This window comes from Xiphophorus maculatus, chromosome 16 (assembly GCF_002775205.1).
Source record: "Xiphophorus maculatus strain JP 163 A chromosome 16, X_maculatus-5.0-male, whole genome shotgun sequence".
Taxonomy (NCBI): domain Eukaryota; kingdom Metazoa; phylum Chordata; class Actinopteri; order Cyprinodontiformes; family Poeciliidae; genus Xiphophorus; species Xiphophorus maculatus.
This window is the reverse complement of record NC_036458.1, coordinates 8,747,744-8,769,803: the sequence shown is the minus strand read 5'-3', so window position 1 is coordinate 8,769,803 and position 22,060 is coordinate 8,747,744. Positions and strand designations below refer to the sequence as shown.

General features: G+C 36.3%; 1 long non-coding RNA gene across 1 annotated transcript; it reads right to left on the bottom strand.

Moving 5' to 3' along the window:
* Positions 1–16,740: 16,740 nt before the first annotated feature.
* Positions 16,741–20,104, bottom strand: LOC111611569. The gene is made up of 4 exons (XR_002754087.1): positions 19,954–20,104; positions 17,066–17,154; positions 16,889–16,954; positions 16,741–16,798 (listed from the first exon to the last, which is right to left on the bottom strand). It is a non-coding gene; the product is annotated as an uncharacterized LOC111611569 (long non-coding RNA).
* Positions 20,105–22,060: the final 1,956 nt, after the last annotated feature.

Below are 22,060 nucleotides of genomic sequence, written 5' to 3'. Positions count from 1 at the left end.
ATATACTGGTTGCCATAAGTCTTGAGTCATCACTCATTTCTTTATATGTTGCCTTTAAAGATTTTCTTTGGTTTATGGCCTGATGCTGATGAAGGCCACAAGCAGAGATGTGCTGATTAAAATTTTTATTGCATTGGTGTGTCAGTTACCTTATGCAGAAATTAGACTTAACCAGCACTTAAAATGCAAGGAATTAAGTATTTCATATTTTTTCAGCTAATACAAGTTTATATTTCCAGACTTTATCATAGTCACAATTTAAAAAAGATTTACATGTCATGATAATGCTAAATACTTAAACATACTAATAGGTTATAATGCTATTTTACCTGCAAACTGTTGTTTACTCAAGCTCGTGTTTTAAATATGCCTCATGCGCACTCTAAAAGCATTCTGTGTACAATCTGGATATTGGTCCCTTTTCAAGAATTTTATTCCCCGTTCCCATTTTGCTTTGACAAAATGACAAAGGGAACTTACTTATTTAGCACTCCAATGTGCCTCCATGAGCTTGATATATTCAAATTGTGTCTAATTCTTTCATGAGTGTGAAACAGCTCTGCAGCGTGTTGCATCCACCAGCTGCTCATCTCATCTCATCTCATATTTGGCGCGAGAATCGATCACAGCTCTGGACGTAACGTGTCGCCAATTGCAAACACACAGAGATGCATGCTGAACATTGTGGCTCTTGCTTTTCACAGCGCGCCAGTTGCTCCCCTGAAGCTTTAGGTTTTTTTCTCTGGCAAAGTTCATGGAGGAGAAATGACTGGCCGAGATGATTCAGCTTGGTCAACTTTGATGTCTAGAACAGCTGCACAGACCATAACAAGTTAATTTTGCTCAATTGCAGACCTGGATTAGCTTATCGGGAGAACTGGGAGCATTCCCAGTGGGTTGCCTGGATAAAGTAAAGTTAAGTCAGTGACTGGATGAAAACAGAGGAGACAGCCTGGGGTCCATGATCTTGCACAACCTTCTGTAACCAACACTAACTCTGCAGCAAAGTTTTATGTGTGGCATGTTGACCATACCCAGATATTCACAGACTGCATGCTTTTATTAGTTTCTACATTGCATTTTATCTTACGTCATGATTTACATGATTTCCTACATTTTGAATGTTAATGGGGTGGCAGAGGTAACCTGGTTTTATATAGTTTTATTAAAAATAAGTTATCATTAATTTACTTTCATCTGCCTTTTTTATTCACACACTGTTTTGGGGTCTTATATCCAACCCCAAAAGCATAGGATATGATTACCACAGATTTTGTTAGCTAACCATGTAACTTATTCTTCCATTATTAGGACAGGATTTATTTAACAGCAGAGATATAATAACTAATGTGATAGTAAATAAAATTGGACTGCACTTTAACACAGAACAGGAAGACCAAAACACATGCAAAAATACTAAATTATGATTTCATAACTATTCTTTTGTAGGGCTTGGGGATGACAGCATCTTTTTTATTGCTTGAACTGTGAGTCAGTTACTCAGTAAGACCACATCACTATGCAGAGTAATTAATCTATTCAGAATGCTATAACAATTACCAGGCTGATCCTTTCACAAGGCGGCAGCGGGTTGTAGCATACTTAGATTTCCAAGCTGAAAATCCTTTTGACGTGTTTAAAATACCAAGCAGCTCAAAACTTGCAGCGACTGCATTTTTTTCAAGCAAAGACTTACTTGAGTTGAATTAAATAACGGCAAGACTATATCATATAGGATTTATTTATTAACTTCCTACTGTTTTTTTTGTTTGTTTTGAAGTTCTTTAAATCTAACTCTTCCTCCCCTTATCTCCCATTACTTCTGTTTTTATAGTGTTGGATCATAAGACAATTCCTTGCTCAGCAGCAATGGATGATTTGATCCTCACTCTGTGCTGCGATAAATAGGACAGCTGAGTATATAAGATCCCCGCAGCTTTACCCACACACAATGTGATGGATTTTTACAGCCATCCATGAGAGGAAAAGCAAAGATACATTGTTAAACAACAGCTGACAGGCCTTTCTTTGTTTGTCCAAATACTTGCAACAACAAGTAATGAATACTAATAAAGATCTTATGTATGGATAGATAAACATTTCCCATTATCCTGGTGATCTTGGTTTATATCTTTAATTTGTTCAGATGCCAGACGTTTTGCAGCATTTTTTATATAGTTTTGATCTGATACAAAGTTACGCAATTTATTTTGGAAGTGATGCACCAACACAAGCAATCTTAGTTCTTTAGCTGGGATTGCTGTCACTGACTGGGTTGCTTAAAAAATTATTTAAATTCCAAGAATTTGCAAACCACCTCCATAAACTTGAATTTTTACGGGAAAAATGGACACATCTGTCACTAAGATGTTTATTTTTCTCTATTTCTGTAAAAAATCAAAAGTAATGGCTGTTTGTGCATGGATAGAGCAACTTGCTTGTGCCACTCCCCAAGGAGCGCAAGACATTTTGCCATTAAAAATAAAATGACATGAAAGAGTGTTTGAACCAAAATCCCAAAAGTCTAAATAATGTTTTCTGTTTTCTCGTTTGCTCAACTGTTTATCATTTTTTTAGTCTTAATAGGAAAAGAATAAAAATTGCACTGATGTTGCATCAGACATGAAAAGAAGCACACACCCTTGGTCCTAGGATGCATATGTTGGTTCTAATCTTTGTGCAACAGAAAAAAGCTTCATGTCTACAAGACTGCTGGTTTGTCGAAGAGATGACTGCCTCAATAATGAATGAAAGCAGACAGTTAATTTAAGGCGTGTGGCTTGAAGCTGCTGAAAATCATATCTAAAAGGAGGCTATATCAAGATTGGTTATAGTCAACAGTTCTTATGATTTAATATGTGTATAGTTTCTATTGATGTGAGCTCAACTCTAGTCGTATATTTTGTAAAATGCAACATTTTCACAATAGTTGTCCATATTTGAATTATTGCAAAAATCTGTGACATCTTGTCTATGATGATTCAAAAGACACATAGTCTTGCCATTATATTTTGCCTCCAAAGACTAATGTGAACATTAATGAGCAAGCTTCATAATTCTTATAAATTATATGAAAGAAAATGTTGTTGATATTCTCTGCAATACTGTGCACTCATTTCTTTAAAGTAAGACATGGACTGTTGATGAAATATCGATGGAAAAAGAACCTCAGCCTGCTAAACATAGTTTATTAAAGAGCCCTTGTTTGCTCCAGTATTTTGCTCCCTTCTTTAATTTCAGTTTCCCTCAAGTAAAGGTGAGCTGAGGATATGTGTGAATGTTTCTGAGGATAGAGACCTATCTGCCGTCACCCTCCATCCTCCCAATAAAGAACTTATCTTTCGGGCATGTTATTTTCCAGACACTTGCTGCATCTTTAATGTAGTACTGAAGCCAAATCCGCCATGGACAAAATAAGTCTTCTCTCGTCATCTGCAGCCATAAAGAGACAAAACAGATGGGTGCAATCTATGATTGATGTCAATTATTTGAAAAACAGCGTGGAATAGTCTTGCATTTGCCATATGCCACATTTCTTTTTCTTTCCAAAAGTTGCCTACATCTGGAGAGGTTTTTCAATTGTAGCTGTGAAAGGATGCCAAATTGAATGTGCTAACAATCAGAACTTATTGAAGTTATTAGTGGTGCATAGATCTTCATTGTACTACAGATAGTTGGCAAAAAGGAGGAATAATGTTTAAAATGTAGACAAAAAAAGATTGTAATTCTTACCTACACATCCTGTAGCATGATGATGATTGTCCTTTCTCTCAGAAAATAGATCCTGCCGACCAAGGTCAGACTGTTGTTCTGTAGGGTAGTGAAAGGTAATGGTTTACTTATAATATGTAGTATTAATTAAGAGCCATAAGGTAACAATATCACCTTGGGACTTTTACTTATCCAAGATCAGGGCTAGGAAGTCCAGGAGAAAAATCCCAGACAAATTCTCAGACAGCCAAACTCCTATGACCCCCTCAGCAGTTCAACAATGACAAAACAAAAATCAAATGTCCAGCTAGGACAAAAGAAACATCAGTGCTCCTGGTGTTTATCCATATATTGGTGTTAATCTGATTTTGACAGTTTTCCAAGGAGACTGAGAAACATTATTCCTTGATATATTAAAAAGTATGTTCACCATTCACAGTCATCCATTCTGCAAGAGCTTTTGCTGTGTTTCTTGTGGCTCTGAAGAGAGCTGATAACAGAACGATGGCTCTACAACAGCCTTTTACATTAGCTAAACCAGAAATATGTCACTGCTTCTTTTTTAAAAAGTTGAGTAACGGCCTTTAGGCTCTGTGAACTTAAACTGGAATTGGTGTAGCTTAAAATCATGAAGAATTTATTACCAATTCTGACTCTAATAGAGTTTTTAAAAAAAATAATAATACAACATTTCTGACTTTAACCACCTCTGTTGACCAGTTTACATCCCTATCTATATCTATGATATGACATGATTATTCAAATGAATAGTTATGTTTTATACCCCTCCTTCTCTTGCTTGCTATGAGGTTTACAGCCTAGTTAAAATGCCTGTCCACCACTCCTAGTATGAAGATTAATTTTTAGGCTGGAGGCAAAGTGTCAAGAGTTGTCTGTCTCTATCAAGGCTACCTGAGAGAAGTCTCACTGTGCATAACAAAGTGGCCAGTGAACTTTCTTCGCACTCTTTTTTTTTCATTTTTTCCTTTGTCCAGTTCAGAGTGAGTGATGCCAGCATGTAAAAGAAGGATGCACTGGTTGAAAATATACAAATAACACTTACACTCATCATGCATGCTACATGTCACTTCACTTGTGCAATCAGACGTGTGAAACCACGACACAAATGAGCAGCTTGTGTGTGGTTGGTGTGCAGGAAAAGAGCGACTGTCTGATTCCTACAGCTAAGCCTTCTAATTGTTTTAGCAAACCAGTTTGTGCTGTAACATCTAAATATTCAGTGTCACTTTGCTTTATCTGTAGTCACAGAGTACACATTTTAAACCAAGACCAGGCAGCTCTATGTTAACCAATACACCTTTCTTTGTCTTGCGCACCTCACACACATATTTTTGATCAGCAGCTGTAGGTTAATGTATCGAGTTAGCATTTTGTTCGATCAGAAAATTTTCATTCACAGCAATAACAGCGATTATTTTGGTGAACAGCTTGTGGAGTTGATTTACGACTTCTCCAGGCTGTCTCAATTTCTGGACATGTAGGACAGGGCTTACACAACAATCTGTGAGTTTGCCAGCATCTCCTAGTTGTTGTACTTAAGAAACCTTAAGGCTCTTGTAGAGCCAGGTTACCCCACATCCTAAGAAAATATCCAACACACTGCTTCATCACACTATTAACATCACATTGGGTTATGGAAATTGATACACAACAGTTTTGTGTGCTGTTAATAAGACTGAAACTTAAGTGCACAAAAGAAGCTTTACAAATTTTGGACTCAACCAACTCTTCCCAGAGTTTTATATATCTCAAGGAAATCTTTCAACCTGTGCTAGCGATCTTCACTCCTCACAGCTTCTTTGTACTGTATACATCTTTTGTGTGTCAGTTGAAGACCTATGAATGTCTCTCCTAAAATACAGTACTATGTATGCTAGTAGGTTGATGGGATGATTCTAAAAGCTAACCGAGCCTTATGTATATAAAGCTAGAGCTTTGTCCACGTTCTTTGCAGAATGTTGAGCCTGATCCCAGTGTGTGTTGGACTCAATCCAGATTGGCTCTTGTTGTCTAACCTGTTTAAGGGTTCCATGGACAGGATCTAAAGGCCTAGTCATAGAAAGAAAGATTCCCTGTTTGAAATCTCAGAGTCTCATCTTTGCTTTTTGCAGCTGATGTGGTTCTGTTGGCTTCTTCATGTCATAACCTTCAGTATATGCTGGAGCAATTCATGTGAAGTTACCAGGATGAGAGTGAGCTCCTTTTAAAGGCATGGTGTTTTTTCCCCCAAAAACCTAATTTACTTGAACTTTCATTTATTCTGGCCATTTTTGTGAGCATTCCCACTGTGGGGTTCAAAATAGGGCTAAAAGGAAAACTCCTCCCACTGCAGCAGTGTTAACAAAGATCTGCTGTAGAGAGTGAAGAGAGACTCCCATTATAAAATAAAAGCCATCATTTTTCACTTCTCCACAATTTTATGATATTTTACTATCATCATACTTTTCTGTAGGCTACCAAATTTTAAATAGATTTTGCTTACACTGTCTCTGCCTCAAGTACTGAAGTTTAAGTATCACGGTGTCGTGTTCATGAGTGACGAATTTGTTTTAAGCCTAAATTGATGTACATTTAAAACATCTTGAAACAGAGACTCAAAAGACACATCTCCAGTTGCCACAAAGACTTTTGCCGTATGTGTGTAGTTAAAACACATTTTAACTAAAAACTGTGGAAGAACTGAAATTTTTCAGAAAAACAACTGATATCCTCGTATAAGTTGAAGTTAACTGAGCAATAATGCAGGTTGCAGCCACATTTAAAGTTACCAGGAAGAGAGTCACCCTTTCTTAAGTATATAGTTATTGTAGAAGTAAAGTTGGTGATCTTCTGGATTAAAACACGTCAGGGATGAATAGATGATCCCTAAAACAAATCAGTGTCACAGTTTTGTGTATTCACAAGAACTCGTCCTTCACTCTGTATTTCTAAAAAGCAAGGGGATGATTGGTAATGAATTTGGAACATGCTCCCATCACAATGAAAATAGTGAGGCTAACTTTCTTAATGTTTCTCAAATTGTGCATAAATCTGTTGTGATGCATATTGTGTTGTAAGGCAGGTGTTCACCACTTGCATTATGTTGCTCAATAGCAGCCTTAATTTTACTATTGAAGTGTTTAGTCAAAACAACACTGTATTTCAATGTCATGCATTTTGTTACATGGCCTGAAGTACGAAGAATTGATGCTTGTAAGATTCCCAGGCACGGCTCTAAATTAATCCCCATGGAGCCATTTGCACCCCGTCAATCCAAAAAATGTATACCTCATCTCTCAGTAACGGATGGCTGTTAAAGAGCAAATGTCTTCATAATTGAAGAAGAGTCCCTGCAGGTATTGTACTTTACAGTCAGGAATGCATTGTACTTTTCTTGGCATTGATATTAGAATCACACTTCAAGGCAGGTTGTTTGAAGCATTTCTTAGGAAAGCCTGAAGCATAAATATTCTTTGAACATGTAAGATCAATTGTCTCCAGTGATCAAAAACTACAGCGCTGAAATGATTCCTTTTGAAGTTTTATGCAGGGCTGTTGAAGGTTTTTCATTTCAAACATTGCTGATTCTGTGACATTTCATGACCCCTACCGCACATTATCACTCTTTAATCTGTTTTACATTTATGTACAGCATCTCACAAACAGCAACACCTGTCCATTATCAGATACTGCAATGTTTTGCATAAAATGACATCATAGAAAAAGTCCATTAACTAAAAGTAGTTGATACAAGATACATAAATACTGCAAAGAGAGGCATTAAATCAGACTCAAAGTTTTCTATTGTCAGTCATTTCAAAGTTACCACAATTGTTTGGTAACTTTTTTCCTCATTATATCTGTCTCAGTATAATGAGACAGATATATTCATGGAGATTTTTTAGCTTTTAATTTTAATTCCTATGTCTATATTAATTTATTTCCTTAAAATTTGGGAGAATTGCCCTTTGAACTGTATGAGTTGAAATGGTTTTTCATGATAGTTTACTGTGATTTTGACCCATTTCTTCTGTACTGCTGTAACCAAGTCAGAGTTCTTTGCTTATAAAATGTTTCACTTGCACTGGAAAAATAGGTCTCTAATTTACGGTAAAATACCTGCAGCTGTGCTTGCCAGAATTTTACTGGATAGGTACAGTAAAATCCATATAATAATATGGATTTTACCTTATAAATGTGATAAAATCCATATTTACACAATAAAATTCAGTGAAACCACAGCTGCCGGTATTTTATTGTAAATTAGAGACTTTTTTTTCCACAATGTGTGGCGTGCTCATACATTTTCTGTGGGATCATGGCTTCTGATGACCACCCCAAAACACTTAACATTTAGCTATAAGTAGAAAACGCATAACTAACAGAGTTAAAGGCTTTAAAACATCTGTGTGTAATCTATATAACATGTTTCTCTTAGTGAATTGAGTTATCAAAAAAATAACATTTTCAATGCTATTCTTATTTAATTTAATTTAATTTAATTTAATTGGTTTATTTGGTAGGGACAGACATACAGTGACATAGACAAACTGAACAAAACAGCAGTCCCATGTTTACGTCATAGTGCAATAGCAACAGCTAATTCGCAGCACTTGTCCCTAGATGGGCTTTTTTTAAAAAAAAAAAAACTCTAAAAGTTAAAGTAATAATCGAACAAACAGTGAAACATGAAACATCAAAAGTGGGTACAGTTCTGTCTTTGACATAACCAGAGTTTTGTGTGCTTCTTAAACATACTGAAACTGGTTACAGACTTTAAATCAACAGGAAGTGAGTTCCAAACTTATTTATTGAATATGACTGTGTTACCATGCTAAAAAATATCTTCCACATGACTTCTTAGCCTTTTTTCTGGGAGTGCTCTTGTCTCATCCCTCCCACATTCAACTCTTTCCCTTGAGTCTTTTGACCCTCCCTCCCCTCTTCAACCTTGTGGTTTAATATTTCCACAGTAACAAAAAAATAATAATGTTGGTGATGCTAGAACAAAGGCAATGGAAATAAAAAGTGAACTCAACATCTAAATATGTTAATACAAATAAGAAAAACAAAAACAAGGCACTCAAATAGGTTGTTTTTATAGCTGCACAAACGTCGTATTTAGCTTTTTGTCCTTGAGCTCTTTTAGGTGGTGACTCCTCAGCGTCATCTGCATCCTTATTTCCTCTGCGATTAAATCATTTTCTTAAGGACAGTTGTGGAACTGTCACTCTTATCATTCTCAGTTTCACTGAGATACTGTAATGGATTGAAAATAAAAAAGTTGTAAAATGCTCCTAAAGTAAGCTCTAGAGTTTAAAATGTTAACTGGTATATTAGTCCTTTATCACTAATTGATGTTCATATTCTTTATTAACTGTAACGGAGAGATGGTCTTAATTCGTTAGCGAGGTGCTATGCATGGCTGACTCTGTGGGTTTGAGGTAATGTCTTGTGAACTTAAACATTAAGTTCAGGTCTCTTTTTCCTCCACAGCCAACATGAGAAATGTAGGAGTTATACTTGATTCCTGCTTATACTTTGACTTGCATATTATCTATTGCTCACACCAGTACCTTTCGTCCAAGAACTGTTTCTAAAATATGAAAATGTGATTTTCCTGGCAGCTTCAGGGAAATGCATAAATGTATTGGTGTCATAATTCTGATTGTAATGTCCTATTTACTAGGCTGGGCAAATAATCAATTTCACAACTCCTAGCTATTCACATCCATCACCCAGACTTTGCCCTAAACCCAGAAAATGAACCTATATCACAACTGCTTTACACCGACTTTTAATAGATGTTAGAAGTATGTTTACTCTCCTGCGGATTCTTGATTTTCTCTCTGCTTTTCATCAAAGATATCTCTGCTTGTAGCCTTCAATCCTAACCTTGGAATATGTTTTTTTGTGTCTCACATTTACAGCTAAACCAAGGAAGACAGAGCCTCATAGCTCCACAGCTCTGGAAAGGTTTGCCTCATAAACTTTGTTTTGCTGACTCCAGTTGACAGTGTTTTGCTCTCAGGCTTGTAAGTCATGATTTTATTGTGAATCTTTTTATTTGGGTTGCACTGCTTGCAACTTCATTTCACATGTGCTGCACGGCACTTTCCGGCTGTGTCTGGGAGAGGCACTATATAAACTTACTTAATTACTTAAGACTTGCTTAAAGTGGTCACTCTGTGAGATGCAGAGCTTGGTGTGACACCCACAATGAACTGGCAAGTTTACAAATTACATGAAGAAAACTGACCCCTTTTGGAATATCAGTACCTTGTAATGAACACTGTGCATGAAACATACATAGCAGTATGATATGTGTTGTTTGTATGGTTTGGTGTTTTCTAATATTAGTATAACGATTTGGATTAGGTCTGCCTTGTTTCTGCTTAAGGTCACGATCATGATTATGATACTGGAAAATGAAGCGATGAGTATTCTACATCTTTTGTGCATTAAAAGAAAGAGATAAATATCCAACATTTTAGTGATATTTTGTGATGCTCTGATTATGTCCGTCGTTTTTTTGCTTGGATTGATTGTTTTCTGCTGCCTCCTGTTAGCTACATTGCTGTGATATTTGAAAAACAGAATATTTTTAGTTTTGAAAATAGAAAAAAAAAGTTTAATACATTCTGGTGAATAAGTACATTGTAGTGCATCGATGAACAAGCATGTTTAACTGAAATGCTCTGGGATTATTAGAAGAAAAAAAAATATTGGCGATTACAGAAACTCAAAAATCCTTTTCCCAGGAATGATTGATTTGATTTATAAGTAGCTGTTGAGCTGTTATTTTTAAATCTTGCACCAAAGATTTTAGATAAAACAACAACTTTAGGACATTATGCAAAAAAAAAAAAAACATGAATAAAAATGCAGTGTTTAGCTTGTGAGATAACTTTGATGTTGCAGCTGCTGTCTGAAGATTGACAGCATCAGCATTTCCGTGTTTAACATCTCATTATGCTGAGTTTAAACCTGCAGTATTATTTGTGACAGGCCTGGCTGGTCAGCTCAAGGGGAATTTAACCTGGCAGTTTTTTAAAAATGAGATCCGACAATGCAATCCTGTGCAAAATAGGGGTCAATGAGAATTTCAAACTGAGCTCCATTTTTTCTTCTTCCGCTAATCCACCCCAAATAGCAGTGAGTTAAAATGCAGTTCCTGTCGACCTAACATAGCGTTTCTTTTAAGGTGCCGATCAGGCCCTCTCTGCAGAGATAGGTGTGACCTTTACATGATGAACCATGTGGGGGTGCAGTTCTGACATATCATTTTGTCTCGGCAGTCTATGCCAAAGAGGCTCAGCTCTGTTCTGTGCAAGAACGCATGACAGAGTTCTGGGATTTTTGAAATGCCACTATCCATTTTCAGAACATTTAACAAGCAGCCATAGGACACACTGTTTGTTTGGCCCCATGAATCATATCTGCTCACCCACATCATTCCCCTTTATTCGCTCTAAAGCGTTCTTAGCTTCAGGGAAGAGGGGTAGAAAGAAATATTTAGGTGTCTCAGTGATGATGCAGAGTTGTCTTTTCCCTTGGCACTATTTTATTATTATATTTTTTTTCTATAATCCACATTTCTGCTCCAAAATCTATTAGGGGACAATGAAGTTACAATTTTTTAATGCTTCTTTGTCCACTTTACTCTGTACTTGACAGGTAGGAGCTTTTCCATGTCAACTGATATTAACGTTGAAGTATATTTGAATTGTTTACATGATATCCTTTTGCAACAGCTGGGAAAATGCTGCATTGCTGTTATTATTAGATCACATTTGTGCCTTTAAAGTTGCAGTGTGATTGAGCTAAATCAGACGGCTGATCCTAAACTTTGTTTTGTTTTCATTAATTATGACTAAATTTGAAAAGCATCCATCCATCCATCATTATTTAAGGTTTAAATTAATTGTTTTTAGTTGCTTCAATTCAAATATCAAAAAGCTGTCCTGTCATTCAAGCCTGAATTGAGATACATTCAACACTCGGTTTGCCAATATGGCCATCACCATCATCATCAAGAGCCAGAGTTATTTTTTCCTTTTTTTCCTGTGCTGCCTGCAGCAAATTAAATGGTGCCATTGCTGCACCATTTTTGAAAGGCAATGATGTGACTCTGAACAGGGTGTTGGACTGATGCAACTTAAGTGCTTAAACTGATGCAATTGTAATGTTTTTGTTTTATGCAAAAAATGTTCAGCACAAAACTAAAAACAAACATAATAAATGCTGGAAAAACTCCACATGAAGTTTAGTTTTTAGCAAGGTATGCTTTCTGAAATATTCTCCCTAAAGTTATTTATTTCTCCTCCTCCCTCAAAAAAAGCAACATGTTGAATTTTTGTTGATGAAAGCTTTAATATACTAAAAGACAAAAAAAGAGTTAGTCACGGAAGATTTTTTTTAAACCATTCCAGGATAATGGTTCCTGGAATGGTTATTCTTTGGAGCAGATAGTTGGAAATAATCATGCAATATGTGTGACCTCAAAAAGTAAGACCCATGCAGTCCTTGAATTTTAAAATGCTTTCACATCTTTCTTTTGTACGGATGCCTGCTGTTGGATCCAGCACCAAAGTCATTTATTCTGTACAGAACAAAGAGAGAAAAATCTTTCAGAAACCTTCAATATCTTTAAAAAGATATGAAAGCAATGGCACGCTTAAAAGAAAAAAAAGACATTCACTTTAACATCAGACAGTGATTTCAGGGTGTGTAAAGTGCCATCTCAACTTCCAGAAACAGAATTAAAGGAGGAAAAAAAATACTACACTTACTCAGTCTTGACAGTTTGTGGCAAATCATCACTCCACGTTTACAGATAACTGACAGTGGTGATTTTAAAATCCACACAAGTCCACAAGTTGGGTTAGAAATGGCTCTGCCTTATATGAAGAGAATAAAAAGCAAATCTTCCGCACTGCAGTATTCCTGTAGGGGGTTTCTCTTGTAAAATATGGATCAACTTACCAAAGAGTTCAAAAAGGTCTTTATAAAGGTTTCTTTATTCGTAGAAAATATCATCAAGTGAGCAATTAAAGGATAAACTCTAATCTCTGAGTCATTTCATCGCTGTACCTCAGGATTAAGATGTTTCGCATTTTTTGGCCCACCAAAACATCCAGCTGTCTTTTGTTTTCTTGTTATTTCACATTCCGGGAAGGTCTTTTCTTTTTTTAAACTGCATTGTTTCGCTTTGAGTTATGTTGATGGAACACTTTTAATATTTCAAGGCTGAAACATCTTTGATGTTGTAAGACACAGAGGCTGACAATTCCAGTGGAGCTCAATGTAAGTCCCAGTTATGTCAGCAAATGTTACTAATCCTCCTGCATTCTTTGCATCCTTGTACTGCAGCTTGTCATGTCTCACAGACTGATTCTTTGTTTTCTGCATCTAGCTATAAGGTTTATCTGTCAAGCACAAGCCATTAAGCTATGCCCATTTTTACTAACTTGGAAGACAGATTGTTTTTTAATGTTTCTTTCTCTGTGCTTGCATTAAGTCGTTCAATTTGATGTTGAGATAAACTGTTAAAATTTGAATTTCAGTAAGAAATCGACACATTCTTGCATTGTTATTTTGAAGAGCATAAACAATCTTTTCAGCTCTTAAGCACATGATCTTAAAAGATGGCAAAATGATGCATTTATTCATAACAATGTGTTTTCTTTTTCAGTTTTGAGATTGCATATGACTTCTTCACAGCAAGAGGTTTTGTGCTTTTTAAATTTTAAATATTTACTGTGAAGCTAACATTGGTGTGGTGTAAAGTTCCTACCAGACATCAAATCCTGAAATTCACCAACAAAAGAATCAAATCATGCAAGTAATTATCATAATCTGACTTTTAAAAAAAAATCTGTCGTAGAATAACCCCAGTCATTGAAAAACCCTTTTGTAACATGACTGATTGTTCTCCTTTCTGAATTTCCCTTTCCTAAAACTGCATAACTGGTGAAATGTGTCCTTGTACTAGTCTAGCTCTTAGATGTTTTTACCAAAGAAAATGCTCCTTTCACTTCATTGTTTAGAGATGAGATGGTGGGTGCAGCTGTGATATATATCTATACAATCTGAATAAAAACCTGAAAACACATTGGAATCTGTGTCTGTTCTTCAACTGTTTTCTTCCTCAGATCTGAGCAAAAAGACATCATTGTCTTGTTTATCCCGAGTAATGTGGCATGGGCCAGAGGGGCCGTAACATTAGTGTTTTCATCCTCTGAACGTTTGTCACTGTGCTTGAGCCGAAGAGGTAAGGACGTTATTTGTGTGGGAAGTGGAATATCTCAGCACTTCTTTTTAATATTTCAAAATTGTTTATAAACATATTGGGCATTTTTGAGCAGTAGCCTACAGACACGTCTCATCTGTACGTGAAATAAACGACCACTAGGTGGCGGAATGGTTCGCTGGCTGGAAAAACAGGCAGTCAAACCCAGAAGCAAGACGGAGCGTCCAGGTGGTCTACCCTCAGAAGTAAGTAGAAGCTAAACCTGCACGCTTTGCTTTCTGATTATAATGAGACATCGAATAATTAGAAATGATTTCAAATTACGTTTTATATGTCTGGTAGTTTGATACTCTGCCCTCCTCATATGTTTCTGATAGCGGGAGCTAATGTCTATGTGAGCTATGCTACTTCAGTTGTTAGTAATTATGTCCGTGTATCTTTAGAGTCACACTCAGCACGAACAAAACACTAACAAAGGACTACACAGCACACTCTGTAGTAAAATATGGTTGTTGTAAAATCATGCTGTCATGATGTTTCACTTCAAAGACTTGAATCACAATTGGAGGATCACCTTAGCTGGACAACAACCTCAAACATAAAGCCCAACTCACGATGGAAGGGTCTAAATTAATTATCTGCAATAGGCCCAGTCAAAGTTCAGATCTAGAGCTCATTTAGAGTCCAAGGTCGTCTTCCTGCAACCTGATTATTTTGCAAAGAAGAAAAGACACAATAATAGCTCAGGTAGATGGTAGACAGATACCTCAAAAAACTTGCTGCTGCAGTTGAAATAAAACTAAATACAAAGATATCCTACATTTGGAAAAAATTGATGACTAATTTTATAGTTATGTCACAAAATTCCAATAACATGCAATGAAGTCAACATATAAACATGAAGTATGCCATTTCCAATGTGCAATAAATAAATTACAAAAATCAATATTAATAATAGACAAAAATCAATAGTAATTGCTTAAAAATTTACAACTAGCCTCTGACACCACTTTCAGTTTTTTGTTTCATCCCATTGAATATTTTGCTTGTTTAATTTGTGAATGAGACTAACATGAACCAAAATGTTTTTCTCCAGTGAAGAGACCAGAAATTTTAATCTCTTCCAAATGGTGAGGTACATTTCTAAGCAGGTTTGAGGTTCTCAAACAAACTTTTCCCAATTTCTCATTATTAGATTTGGCCTCAAGGCATTTATTGAACGTATTGGTTCAATAGATACCAAGAAAGTGAGTGACTTAAATGACATGTCTGATCTGTTTGGATGTAGCCTGTACGCCTAATTGTAGATCTAAAACACTAAAGAAACAAAGAAAATGGTTGTCTTACTAGTTCACTTAGAGGAGTGTTGAGGTTGATCTAAAACCTCTGTCAACTTGAATTAAGAAATTCTCCAAAGTCAAACTTTCTATTCCATTTCCTGAAAGATCTGTGGGAATTCAGAGGAACTTAAGTTTTGAGCCAATACCAACTTCTCCAAAGTTTTAAATTTGACAGTAAAAAATTCACATCAAAAAACTATATGCAGCAAATTCAACCTTTTTAACTCTGTAAGAAAAGACTCATTATAGCACAGAGCAGCTGCAGTGAACTGCAAATATCTTAAAATATTTAATGGGGTGTGTGTGAGGGTTGCTGATAGCGGAGATGATAACAGATAAAAGAATGAGATGGACTGATACTGTCTGAGTGAGCCCATTTTCAGTGAAACGGTGAAACTAATGATTCAATGGAAATGCTTTAATAAGTCACATTACACCAGAGCCCAGCAAGTGTGATTGCAAAAAGCTTTGCCACAATCTCTGATAATTTCCCTCAGAGACGTTATCCCAGGCAGGCAGAGGCAATCTCAGTGGCTTTGGCTTTGATCCGATTATTGTCTCCTGTTCTCCAGAGTGAGGCCATTAGTTACACAATTACAGAGAGTTATATTCAAGAACCATTTAGGCGTTTTTTTTCTCCCCTTTTCTTTCAAAATGCCTACACAGTAACAGCCAATGAGGCAATATATCAGCTGAGCTCATTCTCCATTCATGTGTATGACACTAATGGCATTAACTCACACCTTGAAAACAACCGCGGCAGCTTTATGTTTCTGTTTTATTAAAGGAGCTTTCATAAATCCCCACCCAGGAATAACAAATTACATCCAAACAAGCAGCACACATTTACTGTATTGATCAGCAAGTAAAACAAATGAAGAATGATTTCAATACTGTGTCAAAGATGCAACAGTGATTTAGCTGCTGTGTAAATTTTGTATAACCGTACAGCTACTATTTTTTTCTCACAAAGTGACTGGATTTAGTTTGAAAGGGGCTTTAATATGCACTCTATGTGAAACGTTTGGAGCAGAAGTAGCCATCTCAGAGTACTATAATAGAGAGCAAGAAGCAATTCATTATAGATTAAAAATATATTAAAATATATTTTTTTATTACTCCAATCTATACTTCTCAGAGCTGAGTCTGCTCTAAGAAGTTTTTATTTTCAAACCTTTTCTGTCTTTTAGATGTTTGAATGTGTCTTTATGCAGTGTATGTAAATAATTTGGTTTGACCTGTTTGTGGTAGAAGTTTAAGCAAGTGTTGGTCATTTTGGCCAAGCTGCTGGCCACGTTTGCTTAGTTAAGCACTTTAATTATCTCACAAACGCAGGCTGGCTGCACTTATCAGGCCTCCTGGAGAGAGTGTCTGTTATCGCTGCCGTCCCTTCGTTTCCTTCAGGAGTCCCCTGGGTGTTATTCTGTGGAGAGAATTGACTTCCTTCATGATCTCACATTTAAACAGAAGGCAGAGGCCAGAGCGTGGTTCTCTTCTGCCAAAAAAACAGAATGATTGTTTTAACTTGCAAAACTGTAACCTCCAAAACAGCTGTTAAAATATTCTTTTGAAAAGTACTACTTACCAAGCAAAAGCATTTCAGAAAATATCTACTGCTGGTTTGAGACTTGTTTGAGGAAAACAGCATCCACTGAAATAAATCACCACTAAAATTTAGTCTTTCAGTTGTGTTGAAAGCTTTTTTGTTATTATAAAGAACTAGAATAAGGTGCTAGTTAGCGAAAATTTGAAAATAACAAACCTCAAATCTTTTACTGAGCTGGAGAGTTACGCAAGTGTCTCATGGCCAGCACCAATAACATCCTGGAGACTCCTCTTGTTTCCTGGCAACTGGAAGAAGAAATTAAGCAGTTATGCACAAACATGGATCGCATCGTAGCAACGCTCTCTGCCAGAAATTAGGTTTCCTTTGTCATGTTTTAGGGCAATGTTTGCGTACACTTACTCATAATTTAATGCCTGGTGGCAAAACAATAAAAAGGAAATAATTTATGATGATGAACTCATTACAGTAAATACAAGTTTGACTATTTAGAGTTGGGGGAAGGTAACATTTACATAGCACTTTTCAGAAGACGAAATGTAAGACTAAGAGCTTTACAGAAACTAAAACAGAAGGACAGACATAAAAATCATTAGACACTCACATAAAAAATATTAAAGTAAACAGCCAGACCTATGTAATATTATGAACTAGAGATGGAGCTACTGAAACAGTCTTGCAATTTGTACCAATATTTATAAGCAATATTTTTTCAAGGAGCTTATGTCATGGACACCATGGGCACGTTGGGGGCTAATTACCTTATTATTTTAAATTTTTAACATCCGATCCCCCATGTGATGCCCTGCGTAGAAACCCATGCTCTACATAAAAGATGAAGTGAAGCCATGGACCAAATAAATAAATGCAAAAAACTGGCAAGCAGTACTGTTTTTTTTTTAAAACCTCTTGAGATTAAATATGTCTCAGCTACTTGATTACTTCATAAAAAACTGTTTTAAATAAATAATATGATCTTTTCTGTTCCTAATTACTGTTTCAGAGGACAGCATCCCAGCTTTACATGTGAAAACATTTATTTGTTGCCTCAGAGAGTGGTATCCCAGGAGCTGGTACTCATCCACCATTGCTACTGGCTAATTAGCCTTCTTTCTCCAGGGAGGACTGTTCTCAATTTGACCTTTTCTGAAGGTAAGGCATGTTCAACAGACCACAGGAAATGAGGTGAGTGGAAAAGGTTTGCGATGGTTAGCTGTGTGCATGTTTGTATGGCTACTTGACAGTGATCATGTATGTTCTTCCCTAATGGGAAACTTATAAGTTTAGTGCAGATTTTGCCATTTGCATTGCATCAGGCTTGAAGAAATTGGAAACACATTGATATATTTTTTTAAAAAGTACCAAGATTCATCTGCAGAGGAGATATGTTTTTTTTTTTTTTCCAACTGCTTTTAATTCAGAGAAACTGCTTGAAGTACACGACGATGCACAGTGACAGTTCCAGGGGAAAAAACCTGGGTACTGATGACATATTCAAAAGGTGCATCGATGCAGATAGAGGTTAGCTTGCATGCCATCTTAGTATTTAATGAGATTTCCTCTGGAGGGGTTACAGGCTGCTAGGTTTCGAATCATCCAACAGAACGTCTGTTCTCATTGTCCATTGGAAAAAGCGAACACGATCATTATCTGGCATGGCTTTGGCTCATTAATGGGGACAAGAAGATGTCTCGATATAAATACTTCAAATCTGTCCTCCACAAGTAGAAGTCATATTGTTGAAACTGAACCTGTCAGCAAGAAACAAGGCAGAAATCTGTTACACACGGAATTGTCAAGCGATGCCATAAAAGTTTAGCCAACCTGAAAAATTTCACAGTGTAGCACTTCAAATATTACAATTAATGTAATGAGCAGATTATTTTTTGATATTATGTTTTGATCAGTTTTATTTTTTTCCTTGTATTTTTTAGATCTACTGATTTTTTTTCTTTATTGTGATCAGGCTTTATTTCCCTTTGCAAATCTGGAAATTAAAAAGCAAACAAACCCTGAAAGAAATCTTGAGCACAGGACAACCTAGCATTCTAGGTTTTCCAAGAATGCTACATTTGGAACACTGAACTCAGACATCAAAGTATAAAACAATTGTCATCCTCATGTAAAATAGTAATAATAAAGTATCCAGCTTTAATTTATGTTGTTTAGATGATGATTTATATGATTATTTATTCAGTATGGTGATGAAAATCAGGGGAACCGTTGTCTTAGAACATCAAGCTTGGAAACCTAACATACTGGCACCTTATCCAGGGATTTAAAAGGACTCCATGATGAGTTCAGTTTTGTTGGTATTCTAAGAGGAACTCTGCCCCACCCTACAGAGTTGAATTGGATTTCCATTACAATTGAGTAAAACATCTGGTGGACAGCCCCAGAGTCTGAAAAGTAGCACGACATGATCTGTTTGCCCCACAAATACAATGCAACAAAGCCAACATGGACGATATTTTGAACATATATGCTCAGCCAGGACAGGCCGTGGTGGAGAAGTAAAGGAGCGTGTGAGTCGATCTTGTGACACAACAAGAGACTGATGGTCTTCTGATGCTGCTCTTTTTGCCTGAACTCACACGCTTGGAACCTCAGCACAGTCGGTTCTGAAAATGGGGGTGGTACCAAGTAATTGTTATGTGTGGAAAACCCTGTAACCTAGCAGGGCTGAGTGCTAGGTAGGTGCCAGTGTAAAATGGTTGTTATACTTTTGTTCACCACAGTAATAAAATGCCACTTATAACAAAAACTTTATTTTAGAACACAAAAGTTTGGATTCATTTAAGTAGATGTAGTATCTGCTCCTTTTCTGACCAGATGTGTCATTGGGATGCGTACTAGTGTCTGGACTCACTTTTCTCCAAACAACCGTCTCACAGGGAAAGCCTCATTTACATTAGTGAATCATGCAGTAGTTGTTTAATTGTCATTGTTAAGCATTCCAGAGAAGAGTTTTAAGAGGGCAGATTGAGATTTATTGAGATTTGTAGCAGAAACTTTCATACTGATGGACACATAACGCCTTTTCTTATCGGATAGACTTAAGGCTTACAAACAACACAAAGGGTCACCTCGATAGTTTGGCTGTTGAATCTCTGCTCAGGCTATCCGTTCTAGCTGTGTCATGACCTGTGTTTCATCCTCTGGACCTGCCCTTGGGGTACTTCTTTCCTTAAATCAAAGCAAAACAAAGACAGATTGTGTTTGATGGGTGAGTAGAAGTCTGTCCTTTTAACCTGCTAACTCTTTTGTGAAGCTTACTCATACTTTTTGCTCATTTTTTAAAGTAAAAGTGCTCATTCCATCTTGTGTCATTAATTAGTGCCCACACATTGATTCAGCGTCTGTTTAAAGGATCATTTTTGTCAAGAAAACAATCTGTTTTTGTTGACAACAATACAGAGTAGGAAAATTGGTTACAGATGCTGTATCACCATTTATATCTTGAAGTATCTATCGAGTTCAGACTGCCTTTTGTTGTCAGAAAATAACATGAAAATAACTTTTTGCCTTGAAAAAGGGGGATAGCCAATTGTAAGATATCAGTATTTCGAATGTTCAGGATGTCTTAAGTTTTCCAGTTCTAAAGTCTGATATTTGCCCTTTAAATGATCTTTGTTTTGTGTCAGTCTTTAATTTTGTGATCTCATATTTCACAGCTGTTTCTCTTTGAGATGTTTGGTGTTAAATTTAAGAGCTTTAGCAGCAGCAGTTATAAAAGCCTTTTGGATTCATTATGTCTTCATTTAATGTAGATGCGCTCTCGCTTAATGGATTCCAGTATGAGCTGTTAGACATTTCTGATGAGCGCCAGAGGTTTATTTTACCTCAGAGTCTTTCAAAGTTCATGACATTTACAACAGCTTCTTTGGTATTTACGTTGAAGGTTAGAGTGGTCAGTCAGACAGCTTTTAGTTTTCCAGTGAACCTTTGTTTCTTTATAATGAGGAGTTATTACAATATATACACAAGTGGCATTGCAGGTGTTAGATTTGATGTCCTAGGATTTCAATATAATCCTATGATCCTCTATAGGAGTTACAAAAAATGACTAAAATATTAATCTGATGTTTTATGATTTAAACAGAAAGAAGCAATGTATAGGATTAATTAAACATTAAAGTATACATTAAGTGTCATGTGGTGTGTGGGGGAGAAGAGTTTCCTTAGTGCCATGTCATCCAGCCCTAAGCATTCTTGGGGAAAACTTATAATTAACTGAACGGAGATAAAGTTGAGCTTATTGCTAAACTGGTATGTCTGCTGATGGCTCACTAAGTAGCAGCCAGCTGCAGACAGCACTGGCAGGTTAATCAAATATTAATAAAGAATATCTCAAATGACAGTTTAAATACTGCTGTTGGCCAACAGACATGAGTTCATCAGTTGGAAAGCAAGTGAATACCCAATTTCCTTAATATGGTGGGTCACATTGTCGCATTAGCACATTAGTCTAACCGTGCCTGGATAAGGCGCCTGGACTCACAGGCGTGCAGCAGGGGATTAAGCAATAAAAATGAAACGTGGATAGATAAAGTCAGAGAAATCTTTCATGCAGTAGCCCAGGCATACAGAAACTGGTGTTAGTTTTCACCTATTTCAGTTTGTGTGATTTTCTTCTTTTAATCCTGTCATATGGAGCAATATTAGTTATTTTTATGTAACTATGTTAAAGTTAAATATGTTAAGCTGAAAGTGTTTGGATTCAAAGCTGGAAACTCTGGTTTGTCCACACCTGAATCAAATAAATAGATGCATTATAAGGAGTGTTTGTCTTTCTTTTACTGAGAAAGAAGAAAAAAATAAAATTGAAAAGACACATGAACAAGATCTTAGCTCTAGTAGTTGTATCTAATTCCTAAAATATACCTTGACTTTGGGGATTTTGTTATCGATCCCCTTGATTTCTTATATAAAGTTATGCTCTAAGTTCTCATTAATTAAAAACTAATATAAAATTAATTATTTTTCTAAACTTTTTTTTAAATGGACATGCACTTAAAGTAAGATGGTTTTGTTATTTCCAGTTTAGAGCATCTTGAATTTAAAAGTGAATTCAAAAGTCAATGCAAATCATCATTAGCATACTATAATGATTAAAAGGATTAAAAGAAGACCCAGTTTAGGGTCTTGACCCATGAGGACTAGCAACAAATGGTCCTGTTAGATGTTCTGGTT